Genomic DNA, 14864 nt, shown 5'->3' with positions numbered 1-14864 from the left:
AAATGTCTGTTGTAGACTAGCTCTCTATGTAATCAGATTTTTTTTTGAAATTTTAGTACTTTGCAAATACTGAATTAAATAATCCTGAATAAATTTGTAAGAGATAACAATGAGTACCCTAAGGATCACAATTCTTCCTTTTTTTTTCTTTTTTTTTTTTTTTTTTCAGAGCTGGGACCGAACCTCAGGGCCTTGGCGCTTGCTAGGCAAGCGCCTACCACTGAGCTAAATCCCAACCCCAGGATCACAATTCTAAGAGATACCCCAGTTGTCCCTGACTATACTCAAGAAAATTCTGAGATAAGAATAATCATTATTATAGTTATCAAAGACTAATCTTTAAAAATGTCTTGATTTGTGGCTGTATTTCAAATATTAATATTAAAAAGTCTCTCTGGATTAACACTTTCACTGCTTTATGATTGTTTATACAAATGTCAGAATTAAAAATTCAATTTTGGTTTTTAATATATTTGTTAATTTTTATTTTATGAAAATACATTTTTCTGGTCTTTTTTATCAATTAACTTATTTGTGATTCATCAATAAATATTTATTTGCTTTCTAGGTGACAGGCATATTATAAATATTGTGAAATACAAAGATGACTCAAGGTATAGTCCCTGAACTTAGGTGGCTCATAGAGTAAGTGTCCTTCCTTATTCCCCTTACTGTCTTTCTAACAGTGCTGCTGTCTTAGAAAACTCTTTTGTTTTCATCTTTCACCTTTCCCTAAACCTTCGCATTTCATTTGAACTATGATTACATGAAGTTTTCATAACCTGGAGATACCTTTTTCAGTTGCTTAATATTTAGAATGAGTGGCACAAATAGCATGTGTATAGTGCTCCACATCTTCTTGTCCCAACTTTTTAATGTTGTTGCTGTGGCAACCAGCTGCAGGCCTCAGGGCTGCAACTATACCATGTACCTCTACTTTCTGTCAAGTGACTTGTTGCCCAGTAAAAATTGTATTTCATATAGGATACTATTCTTTTAAACATATGTGCACCAAATACTGTAAGGTATTCACATGTGTTAATTAAATTTGTGGTTTGTGTTTAGTTCATATTTAATTTGGTGCCTTCTATTTTTTACATTTATTAAATTTTGGCAACTTTACTTGCAAAGCTGTCACTTTACATTAATATTCAAAAGAAAGCAAATTCTGGCCATTGCAGGAAATGGTTCATTTGACAGACTCAATGCTACTGTCACTTGAGTGGATTCTTTTTTACTGTGATACTGGAGATCAAACCTAAGAACTCATCCATGACAGGCAAGCACTTAGCAATTCAGCTACATACCTAGTCAGGTGGGTAATTTTGTGAAAAATCCTATATAACTTCTTAGAAGAATCCAATCTCACACAGGACTAAGCCCCTTTTTTCATGACTATGACTTACATTTAGAAAGTGTAACCTAACTTTTTTTCTTTCAGAGTGACTTTGAGAATGGCATTTAGCTTTTTATGCTTATTTGCCACATTCATCATTTGTGTTATACAAGCAAATAGCATTCCCCACGTGTGAGGCCTCATAGTTCTAGATTCCTTTTTGTGTTTCCCTTTCTTAGAAACCAGATGCTTTTGCTTCCACAATATTTTCATATAGCATCCTCTTAAAACAGACCAATAAACCTTTGTCTCCAACAATGGATTTACCCACCTCTTATTTTCGAGACAGGGTTTCTCTTTGTGTTATCTCTTGCTGTCCTTGAACAAATTTTATAGACCAGGCTGACCATGAACTCAGAGATCCATCTGGCTCTAGTTCCAAGTACTGTGATTAAAGTCATGGATCACCACCTGGCCTATATTTATACACATTTACCCTGATGGAAAAGACAAAAGCTAGACCTTCATTTTTGGAAGTTTTAAGATGCATATATGGTGATGGTTTTCTGGCTGGAAGATTCTGAAAGAGGCATAGTGCATCATGTGGCAAGGCCAGGACATGTACATGATTCTTTTAGACTCTTTCCATCTAAACATAACATTAATTTTCAAACATGGTATTCTTCCATGATGACCTTAATCAATTTCAGTCACTTCTGAAAGCCATACTTTTAAAACATTGTAGTCTGATCAGGTCATGAATCCTTGTGGGAAACACTAAGTCCAGAGCACAGGTTTAGGACATTATATCTAATAATTTTTCACTTTACTATCATCTATATAGCTTCCCCATGTGTAGTTATTTTGGGTCACTGAAATTGTTGCCACATGTTTTGCTATTGTATTTTAATCAATCTCTAAAAAAGATCTCTTGTTTCATTTGTTCTCATCAGTTTTTTTTAATCATTAAAGTGATGAAACCTATTTTTTTGTTGTTGTTATAGGATTACCTTAGTCTGGTACCTATGTCTAATGAGATTATAGAGGAATCACTTAAAAATTCCTTATTGGGGTAAAAGTCTCTTTTTCCAGGATTCTCATACTTTTGCTACTTATGAATAGCAGTTACTGATATTAAAGAGAAATCATGTAAAAACAGAGTTTCTTATTGGAGTAAAAATTATATGTTGGTCCTATCAATAGATACCATGTTATTATTAAAGTTATATACTATAAGTTTTTGTATGTTTTGAATTAGAAGCTTGGTATGTACCATAGTCTGGCCTACAAATTACTGTGTAATTGAGAAAATTCTTGAACTTGTGCTGCTTCTGTCTTAGTATACTGAGTGTTGGGATTGCAGTTCTGTACCACCATGTGTTGCTGCTGTGAATGAGAAATTAATATTCATGAAGTAGGTTTTGATCTTACCTAATAACTATGATAAACTGAGTGGTGAATTCCTCTTTGCTTAGCCTACTAGTTCACCAGAACCAACGAATTACTCAGGATTAACCAGAATATCAGACTGATTAAATAATCAGTCCATTCCTGATTTTCCATTTCTATTAAACAATATATGTAATAGGTAGAAATAGGAATTCTGCTTTGTTTTTATGTAAATAATTCAGCAGTCAGTATGATCTTCTCTTGTTAGAAATGGAGGCACAAAATACTCATGTCTAAGGTTCCCCCATTGATGCCAAATTTCTCATTAACTATTTCAACTTTGTAAAGTATATGATTTTCAAATCAGTGCTACATATATAGTTCAGTACATTTTCAGGTCTAAAAGAGAGTAAACACTATTTAGTCTTGAGAACTGAAACTATTTGGGAAAATGAATTATGAGAAATGTCTTCCAAAGTAGACTTTTTTTCAGTATCTATAAATTATAAATTTGAAGACCATTTTTACATCTTGAAAATAGTAGGACTTGGGCTTTTACAATTATGGTTCTAATTCAAGGTATTCAACTGCAAAAGAGGAATTGATTGTTAATCTAAAGAAAAAAAATGTGGCTTTGTTTTCAGGCACTGTTTTGGACAAATCAATCTTACGAAATGAAAAGATACATAATTCAAGAGTATAATGGGATAAGAGGCATAAAGTGAGTTCTTATAAAAACAAACTTAAATTTCCATATGTTTTCTCTGGATGGAATTACCTAGAATGTATCATTCTTCAAATGAGTGTGTGACAATATCTATAAATATTAGTGGTAAGAGGGACCTACTTGAACATAGTTGTCCAAGGTTTTATTTTAGTTCAGTCATTTAGACATGCAATAACTGCACAACTGAGGTAAACTAGTCAATATCAGAAACAAAGCAAAAACATGTACAAGTATGTTGGACCTCCTAGGTTACGTGTCTAAAGAAGGCCTCAGGCATCTGAAAACTATTTTCAGATCCAAAATTTAAGGACTATGGGTAAACTCTGACACTTGTCAAGGACCAATAGTGCAAAAGAACATTTCCTAGGCATAAGCATGGCATGAACAATTCAATTAAATTGGCAAAAAAACTAGTAATATTTATGTTTAAAAGATCTTCATTTTTATAAAACCTTTTATATACAATTTTTTGTTTTTTATGGAGTGTCAAGCATAAAAAAATATCTGAATGTCTTAGGTGCCTTAATGGCTAAGCGTGAAATCTATTTTGCCAAACTTACTTATCGTTAATGTGACCATTGCTATAAATCTTAATATTCAGTCACTATTTTAGTAATAATAAAAGAACATGTTCACTTTTTACTTTCTGGATATGATATTGTTACTTCTTATGCAGATTGAAACATTGATGTGCTGTTTGTTTTTGCTTATTTACAGCAGGATGATATTTTAGGTCATGGGATTTAAATTTGAGATTGACATCTTATCCATCCCAGCAGATTGTATAGTACGTACTTAAAATTTTAGAAATAGTAATAGGAAGCTTCTAGCTAAGTTCCAATTTGCTTTACCTATACAATGATCCTTGAACCTTGGTGGGAAGGGTGCGATATATAGATACTCAATTTAGGACTGTGTTCACTGCAATATCTTACTGTCTGCACATTAGTAAATAGATGTTCTTTATGTTGTTATTATCCAGTGGAAGAAGTAGCTTCTTTGATGTGAGGTAAAATACTGGGAGTCAGTTTAATACTATCCCCATGTAGCCTAATAATTGTAGTAGGTACTGCTTTATGGACTATGATGTTTCAAAATAATTGTGATGGATATTTTTAATGTATATGATCAGTTTAATTGCTTTTAGACTCCAAATTTTATTCCTCTCCTGGTCCAGCCTCCAACTGTTCCACATCCCACATCTCCCCCACCTCAACTACCCCACCAGACCTCTAAACTTCCTGGGGCCTCCACTGTCTTGAGGGTTAGGTATATCTTCTCTGACTGAGACCAGACCCGGGAGTCATCTACTGTATACATGTTGGAGGCCTCATCTCAGCTGGTGTGTGCTGCCTGGTTGGTGATCCAGTGTCTGAGAGATCTTAGGAGTCCAGGTTAACTGAGACTGCTGGTTCTCCTACAGGGTTGCCCTCCTTCTCAGCTTTCTCCAGCTTTTCCCTAATTCAACCACAGGGGTCAGCAGCTTCTATTCATTGTTTTGGTGCACATATCTGCATCTGACTCCTTCAGCTGTTTGTTGGGTCTTTCAGAGGGCAGTCATGAAAGGTCCCATTTTGTGAGTGCCCCATAGCCTCAGTAATGGTGTCAGGTTTTGGGGCCTCCCATTGTGCTGGATCCTACTTTGGGCCTGTCCCTGGACCATCTTTTCCATTTCCATCCCTGCATTTCTTTCAGACAGGAAGAATTATGGGTCAGAGTTTTGACTGTGGGTAGCAACCCAGACCCAAAAGGACCTGCACTGTTTGTTCTTACTAATAATAAGTGGATATTTGCCCAAAAAAAGTACATAATACCCAAGATACAGTCCACAGAACTCAAAAAGGTCAACACGCTGAAGGGCCCAAGTGAGGAGGGTGCACTTGGGAGGGAGGAGAAGGAAGGCAACCACACGGAGAATCTTGGAGGGGAGCATTCGATATTGGATAGGGAAAAGGACTGAAGCCAGGGCCAGCTTAAAAGAACAGAAACACGTATTTTGGGAGTGAAGGAGGGGGGGACTCTCCAGAATGTGTACCAGGAGACTCAGGAAGTGAGCGACAAGGACCAGTGGAGAGTGTTGATGAATGTCCTATAGTGGCAAGAGGGAACTTGTTGAGCCCACCTCCAGCCGAAAGACAGGGTATCAAGTGAGGGGTTGCCTTAATTCTGTAAAGTTCTTTTCAGTTTAGAAATAGACTAAACTTGGTGCTCTGTAGTTTGAAAGCATATTTAATGTATCAGTCTTTGTTTACTATGGTTAACATTGCCTAACATTTTAATTTCAAATTATTTAATGGTATCTCCACTTTTTTGCATGACTCAGTTAAAGAATTTCACTTTCTGTGTCAAAAATAAGTGAGTTAAAGGACCATGTCTGATAACTCTGCCACCATGAATGTAGGTAAAGTTTACTTCCAACTTCTTCTAGATTTCCTCCTGCGTCAATGGAAACAAGATCTTTGTGATCATTTCAGTTTAAAGGAAAACATTTTACTAGTGGTAATTATAGGTAGTGTAAAGAGTTGTAGGAAATATATAAGATTATCGCAAACCATTTTGTAGCTTCTATGGAGAAAATGTATTTATTTTAGGTAATTGTTTTCCTTTTTTATTTTTGCATTGAGGATGTTAACACATCTTCCTGTGTTTCTGAAGCATTCTTCTGGCTCCTCTGTGTGAGTATGAGTAGTTATAAAGATAATGGTTAGTTCTGAGTTTGAGGAAATCTACATAAGGGCTCCATGTGTACTGCCATTGTGTAAGTAAACAATTTAGAAGTATAGGCACTGTTTGCTATTGTTTCTGCTTATCTGTTGCTTACAACCAACTTATAACCCAAGACAAAGTACTAAAGATGTATTAGTGGATTTCTGTTCTATAGAGTGTCTTTGTAAGACCTATTTTTTCCTGATTCTAAGTTAAATAACATAAGGATAGTGACATACTTAAATAGTGGAAGAACTTCTTTAATATGGACTGTTTTTCATATGTTCACCTTCAAAATTCCATAGACATATAAGGTTAAGAAAACAAAACATATTCTCTATATAAATTATGATCTTTAATTTCAAGAAGAAAGGAAATGGTTGTTTCTCATATTCAAGTCAAGATTTGATTATAGGTGAAATGTTATATGAATGTTAATAATGTCTCATAGAAGTACGAGATAGGATAGGCTTATGAATAGAACAGGTTGAAGATTCTTTTTATATGACTTTACTGAATAGATCTGAGCTTTAAAGTTAGAGCACAAAATTACATCTCAGAATGTAAAGGAAGAGAAATTTCACCTTAGAGGTCTAAGGAAATGCTAAGCTGATAGGAGGAAAAGGAAAGCCCTTTTTGGTCTAAGTTTACTTCACTTTTGTAATTCACTGATATGAGTACAAATTTCTGTTTGCTCTCAAGGTATGCAAAAGAAAGTTAAATACTAATTCCTCTTCATGGGATTTGGGGTGTCTTTTAGCTTTTTTTCTACGTTTTTTAAATAAATTTGTTTAGAAAATGATGTAGTGGTATGATGGGAGAGACTTTTTTTATGCTAATGTCATCTTTTTTTTATTTTTATTAACTTGAGTATTTCTTATTGTCATTTCGATTGTTATTCCCCTTCCCAGTTTCCCAGCCAACATCCCCCTCCCCTTATATATGGGCTTCCCCTCCCCACCCTCCCCCCATTACCACCCTTCCCCCAACAATCTTGTTCACTAGGTGTTCAGTCTTGACAGGACCAAGGGTTTCCCCTTCCACTGGTGCTCTTACTAGGCTATTCATTGCTACCTGTCAGTTGGAGCCCAAGGTCAGTCCATGTATTAGTGTTTGGGTAGTGGCTTAGTCCCTGGAAGCTCTGGTTGGTTCGCATTGTTCTTCATGTGAGGTCTTGAGCCCTTCAAGCTCTTCCAGTCCTTTCTCTGATTCCTTCAACCGGGTCCCGTTCTCAGTTCAGTGGTTTGCTGAACTATGTATTTGCTGTATTCTGGCTGTGTCTCTCAGGAGAGAACTACATCCTTTCCTGTTGGTCTTCACTTCTTTGCTTAATCCATCTTATCTTCTGTGGTGGCTATATATGTATGGGCCACAAGTGGGGCAGGCTCTGAATGGGTGTTCCTTCTGCTTCTGTTCTAAACTTTGCCTCCCTATTCCCTCCCAAGGGGTTTCTTGTTTCCCTTTTAAGAAGGAGTGAGGTATTTTTTGGTCATCCTTCTTGAGTTTCATGTGTTCTGTGCATCTAGGGTAATTAGCATTTGGGCTAATAGCCACTTATCAATGAGTGCATACCATGTGTGTTTTCTGTGATTGGGGTTACCTCACTCAGGATGATATTTTCCAGTTCCATCCATTTGCCTATGAATTTCAAAGTCATTGTTTTGATAGCTGAGTAATATTCCATTGTGTAGATGTACCACATTTTCTGTATCCATTCACTCTGTTGAAGGGCATCTGTTTCTTTCCAGCTTCTGGCTAATATAAATAAAACTGCTAAGAACATAGTGGAGCACGTGTCTTTTTTTTATATGTTGGGGCATCTTTGGGTATATGCCCAAGAGAGGTATAGCTGGATCCTCAGGTAGTTCAATGTCCAATTTTCTGAGGAACCTCCAGACTGATTTCCAGAATGGTTGTATCAATTTGCAGTCCCACCAGCAATGGAGGAGTGTTCCTCTTTCTCCACATCCTCGCCAGCATTTGCTGTCACCTGAGTTTTTGATCTTAACCATTCTCACTGGTGTGAGGTGAAATCTCAGAGTTGTTTTGATTTGCATTTCCCTTACTACTAAAGATGGTGAACATTTCATTAGGTGTTTCTCAGCCATTCGGCATTCCTCAGCTGTGAATTCTTTGTTTAGCCCTGAACCCCATTTTTTTAATAGGGTTATTTATCCCCTCTTGTCTAACTTCTGAGTTCTTTGTATATTTTGGATATAAGGCCTCTATCTGTCCTAGGATTGGTAAGGATCTTTTCCCAATCTGTTGGTTGCTTTTGTCCTAACCACAGTGTCCTTTGCCTTACAGAAGCTTTGCAGTTTTATGAGATCCCATTTGTCGATTCTTGATCTTAGAGCATAATCCATTGGTGTTTTGTTCGGGAAATTTTTTCCAGTGCCCATGTGTTCCAGATTCTTCCCCACTTTTTCTTCTAGTAGTTTGAGTGTATCTGGTTTGATCTGGAGGTCCTTGATCCACTTGGACTTAAGCTTTGTACAGGGTGATAAGCATGGATCGATCTGCATTCTTCTATATGCTGACCTCCAGTTGAAACAGCACCATTTGCTGAAAATGCTGTCTTTTTCCATTGGATGGTTTTTGGCTCCTTTGTCAAAATCAAATGACAATAGGTGTGTGGGTTCATTTCTGGGTCTTCAATTCTGTTCCATTGGTCTATCTGTCTGTCTCTGTACCAATACCATGCAGTTTTTATCACTATTGCTCTGTAATATTGCTTGAGTTCAGGGATACTGATTCCGCCTGAAGTCCTTTTATTGTTGAGGATAGTTTTAGCTATCCTTGGTCTTTTGTTATTCCTGATGAATTTGCAAATTGTTCTGTCTTAACTCTTTGAAGAATTGTATTGGTATTTTGATGGGGATTGCACTGAATCTGTAGATCGCTTTTGGTAAAATGGCCATTTTTACTATATTAATCCTGCCAATCCATGAGCATGGGAGATCTTTCCATCTTCTGAGATCTTCTTCAATTTCTTTCTTCAGAGGCTTGAAGTTCTTATTGTTCAGATCTTTTTACATGTTTGGTTAAAGTCACAATTCGACTTATTTTTCTATTATTTGGGACTATTATGAACTGTGTCATTTTCCTAATTTCTTTTTCGGCTTGTTTCTCTTTTGTGTAGAGGAGGGATACTGATTTATTTGACTTAATTTTATATACAGCCACTTTGCTGAAGGCGTTTATCAGCTTTAGTAGTTCTCTGGTGGAGCTTTTGGGGTCACTTAAATATGCTATCACACCATCTTCAAATAGTAGTACTTTCCAATCTGTATTCCCTTGATCTCCTTTTGTTGTCTGATTACTCTGGCTAGAACTTCCAGAACTATATTGAATAAGTAGGGAGAGAGTGGGCAGCCTTGTCTAGTCCCTGATGTTAGTGGGATTGCTTCATGTTTCTCTCCATTTAGTTTAATGTTAGCACTGGTTTGTTGTAAATGGCTTTTACTATGTTTAAATGGGCCTTGAATTCCTGTTCTTTCCTGGACTTTTTATCATGAAGTGGTGTCGAATTTTGTCAACTGTTTTCTCAGCATCTGATAAAATGATCATGTAATTTTTATCTTTCAGTTTGTTTATATAATGGATCACCTTGATGGTTTTCCGTATATTAAACCATCCCTGCATGCCTGGGATGAAGCCTACTTGATCATGGTGAATGATTGTTTTGATGTGCTCTTGGATTCGGTTTGCCAGAATTTTATTGAGTATTTTTGCGTCAATATTCATAAGGGAAATTGGTCTGAAGTTCTCTTTCTTTGTTGTGTCTTTGTGTGGTTTAGGTATAAGAGTAATTGTGGCATCATAGAAGGAATTCGGTAGTGATCCATCTGTTTCGATTTTGTGGAATAGTTTGGATAATTTTGGTATGAGGTCTTCTATGGAGGTCTGATACAATTCTGACTGAACTCATCTGACCTCTGATGTTTTTTGGATGGGGAGCCTTTTAATAACTTTTTTTATTTCTTTAGGAGTTTCGCTTGTTTAAATGGTCACCTTGTAGCATTTCCGTGCTGATTTAATGGGAGAGAAAACGTACAGTTTTGCTTTTTATATTTTTACAATACCAGAGCTACTACATGTTGAGTATCCATTCCTCTGGATGGGCATCTGGGTTCTTTCCAGCTCCTGCCTGTTTTAAATAAGGCTGCAATGAACATAGTGGAGCAATTGCCTATGATTTCATGAAGTCATGGTTTTTTAGAGCTGAATAGTACTCCACTGTGTAGATGTGCTGTAGAAATGTGGGATGATGTCACTGGTGAGGCAGGTACAGGATAGAATGAGGCCTCTCATTGGAGGAGAAGGAAGGATGTGCAGGAGGAAAGTCTGAGGGAAGGGGAGGAGACTGGAAGGGAAGGGAAATCGTGGAAGAGGAGGAGGAGTGGAGGAGCCACATGGCGCAGAACACTGAAGGTGACCTTAGGGATTCCACTCTCTGCTTTTACAGGTTGTTATGAATGTTCCTGGGGATGGATGACTAGAGGGCCTTTACGTTTGGGTGGGAGATTATATCGTATACATTGAATCAAAGGTTATTGTGTTCTGTGTTCGCTCATGTGCATTTTTAAAGGTAAGAGAGTTGGCTGCTACTATACTAGGCCGCCATGGAAGTGCCTGAGGGAAGGGGAGGAGACTGGAAAGGAAGGGAACTGAAGGGAAAGGAAAAGAAGGAGTGTGGAGAAGCCACATTGGGAGAACACTGAAAGTGACCTTAGGATTCCACTCTCTGCTTTTACAGGTTGTCTTGAATGTTCTTGAGGGTCGGATTTGTATAGGGCTTTTTTATTTTTAGGTTGGGAATTATATCTCATAAATTGTATCAAAGATTATTTTGTTGTGTGTTCCCTCAAGTCCATTTTTCAGTGTTAGGCACTGTGGGGCTGCAGTTCTGGGCTGTCATGCAGAGGCTTTGCTGAATGAGGTAACATAATGTCGCAGTTATCTTGGGACATTCCCTTGCTGGATTCAGTCTGAGATAAAAGGTAGCAATTTTTTTTTTTTATATTTTTCAAAACCAGAGCTACTACCACATGTTGAGTATCCATTCCTCTGTGGATGGGCATCTGGTTCTTTCCAGCTCCTGCCCATTATAAATAAGGCTGCGATGAACATAGTGGAGTAATTGCCTATGATTTCATGAAATCATTGCTTTTTATAGCTGAGTAGTATTCCACAGTGTAGATGTGTTGTAGACATGTGGGATGATTTCACAGGTTCGGCTGTTACAATAAAGAATGAGGCGTTTCATTGGAAGAGAAGGAAGGATGTGCAGGGGGAAAGTTTGAGGGAATGGTAGGAGACTGGAAGGGAAGGGAATGGAAGAGAGGGAGGTGTCTGGAGAAGCCATATTGAGAGAACTCTGAATGTGACCTTAGGATTCCACTCTGCTTTTACAGGTTGTTATCAGTATTCCTGAGGGATGAATGATGATAGGGTTTTGTACATTTAGGTGGGGAATTATATCCCATAAATTGTATCAAAGGTTATTGTTTTGTGTGTTCCCTCATGTACATTTTTAAAAGTAAGAGAGTATGGGGCTTCTATTGTAGGCCACCATGGATAGCTTTCCTGAATCAGGTCACCTATGTAGCAGTTATCTTGTTGTATTGCCTTGCTTGGATCTATTCTGAGATAATAGGTTGCATTTTGTTTTTTATATTATTCTAAAACCATAGATGTACCACATTTTCTGTATCCTTTCCTCTGTTGAAGGGCATCTGGATTCCTTCTATCTTCTGCCTATCATAAATAAGGCTTCTGTGAACATATTGGAGCCCTTGCCTTTGTTATATATTTGAGCATCTTTTCCCTATATGCCCAAGAGTGGTATGGCTGGGTCCTGGTGTAGTGCAATTTCCTGTTTTCTGAGGAAAATCCATACTGTTTTCCAGTGTTGTTGTTCCAGATTGCAATCCTGCCAACAATGGAGTAGTGTTCCTTTCTCCAGCTCCTTGCCTGCATTTGTTGTCCCCTGAGTTTTTTGACCTTGGCCATTCTGAATGATGTGAGGTGGAATCTCAGGGTTGTGTTCATTTGCATTTCCCTGATGACTAAGGATTTTGAGGTTTTCTTTAGCTACATTTCAGCTGTTTGATATTCTTACTCAGGTAAGAAATATTTTTTTAAATATTTCATCCCATTTTTAATAGGTTTGTTTGGCTTCGTGAGTTCTTTGTATGTATTGGATATAAGCCCTTTTATCAAATTTAGGATTGGCAAAGATCTTTCCTCAATGTGTTGTTTGCTTATCCTAAAGACAGTGTCGTGTGCCTTACAGAATCTTTTGAGTTTTATGATGTCCTGTTTTTCCATTCTTGATCTTAGAGCATAAGCCATTGAAATTTTGTTCAGGAAATTTTCCCCAGTGTCCTTGTCTTCCAGAGTCTTCCCCATTTTTCTTCTGTTTGCTTGAGTGTATCTGGTTTGATGTGGGTGTCCTTGATTCACTTTGACTTATGCTTTATACATGGTGAGAAGAGTGGATCAGTTTGCATTCTTCTACATGCTTGACCTCCAGTAGAACCAGCAGCAGTTGTTGAAAATGCTATCCTTTTTTCACTGGATGGTTTTAGCTGCTTTGTCAAAGATCATGTGACCATAGGTGTGTGGGTTCATTTCTGGGTCATCACTTCTATTCCACAGATAACCCTGCCTGTTTCTGTAACAATAACATACAGTTTTTATAACTATTGCTCTGTTACACAGCTTGAGGTCTGTAGTGGTGATTCCCCCATAAGTTCTTTTTTGTTGAGGATAATTTTCGCTATCCTGTATTTTTCAATATTGTAAATAAATTGGCAAATTGCTCTTTCTTAATTTTTGAAAAATTGTGTTGTGATTTTGATGGGGATTGCATTGAGTCTGTAGATTGCTTTTGACAAAATGGCCATTTTTACTGTATTAATCCTGCCAATCCCTGAGCATGCTAGGTCTTTTCATCTTTTTAGATCTTCATTTTCTTTCTTCAAAGAATTTCTGTCACATAGAAATTTCACTTCTTTGGTTAAAGTCACATGAGGATTTTTTTTTTTTTTTTAATTTCGGACTGTTATGGAGGGCGTCATTTCCCTAATTTCTTTCTCAGCCTGTTTATCCTTTTAGTAGAGGAAGGCTACGGATTTGTTTCAGATAATTTTTTACCAAGACACTTTGCTGAAGTTGTTTATCAGGATTAGTTATTTCTCTGGAACTTTAGGAGTCAGTTAAGTATGCTATCCTATCATCTGCAAATAGTGATATGTTGATTTCTTCCCTTCCAATTCTATCCCTTTGACCTTTCACTGTCTGATATCTCTGACTAGGACTTCGAGTACTAAATTGAATAAGTAGAGAGTGTGGGCAGCCTTATTATCCCTGATTTTAGTGGGATTGCTTCAAGTTTCTCTCCATTTAGTTTAATGTTGGCTACTGGATTACTGTACATTGCTTTTACTATTTTTAGGAGAAAGTATAATAGAGGGTAAAGATTCCTAAAATCCACACTGTATACTAGACTATACTCTTGATTTGTTTCAGTCTTATAAAAACATGAAAAGCAACTTATTATGTAAAATAAGGATCATCATGCACTTAAATTGATGATTTCTCCGGGGGTAAATAGTAGTATATATGCAGTTACTATCAAAAAGCCACCCGAAGTTGAGTGTTTGCCTGTATTTGTGTAGGTTAAATTTACTCAGTGACTGTTTTCTTAAGATTATATGTATAATTCTATCTTTTACCCTGGAACATTAAACATTAGTACAGAGAATAGTGATAAAATTATCAAGAGTGATGTATTTGCTAGAGTAATACCAACTTGGAAATTCTGTGGTATTGATTCAAATTCTCTCTTTCTATATGCAGCCCAGTTTAGGTCTCTGTGTTTTTCCATCCTCTGTAAGAGGAAACTTTGACGGTGGCTGAGCAAAACACTTACAGAGGGAAAGTACTATAGAGGGAAACATCATTTGGGGTCATTTAATTAATTGCTTTGTTCTTTTAGGAGAAAAATAGTATTTGGTTTTCCTTCCTAGGCTCATGGCCCAGAGCCTTGATACCCTGATTAATGTTAGACATGAATTCATCTTATTCAGCAGGCCTTAAACCCATTGAGAGAGTAATTGTTTATATACTTGCATAGCGTTTTTGCTACTATGGAGCAGAACATGGCTTGTAGTTGGGTTGATGGTTACAATTTTTCTTCTAGTATCATAAAGAGTAACTTCCAGTATCTTGAATGTTAGTCAGTAGGGGTAAAGGTTGTAAAGGTACCAGTTTGACTTCCCTGTTCAACAGTGTAGCCTTACCAACAGGTTTTACAACTTACAAGCCTTTTCCATAGCCTAAGTTGTTTGGAGGTATCCATTTGGCCAGTGACCCAACTAGATATAAACAATTCCGGGCATGGCATATTTCACTTGGTGGTAAATATTATATAGATAGTTAGGAGAATTGTTTCCTCCAGTATTTATTGACTCCATTAGATTTCTTCCATGTTGTATATATGTATTTTAAGAAACTTATACAGTCACGAGCTACCATATGACACTTTAATTGGCCCTTAATGATTATGGATTGGAGGTGATATAAAGAAAGTTAAGAAGACTATTAGATTCTAATGTATGAACATTTCATCAAAGGGCTTGGATGCAGTGCCCTATTTAGAATGGTGCTGGTGTGATGAATAAAGTTTGATCAGTGCCT

This window comes from Rattus rattus, chromosome X, assembly GCF_011064425.1.
Source record: "Rattus rattus isolate New Zealand chromosome X, Rrattus_CSIRO_v1, whole genome shotgun sequence".
In the NCBI taxonomy this organism is placed as follows: Eukaryota; Metazoa; Chordata; class Mammalia; order Rodentia; family Muridae; genus Rattus; species Rattus rattus.
This window is presented reverse-complemented; position numbering follows the sequence as displayed.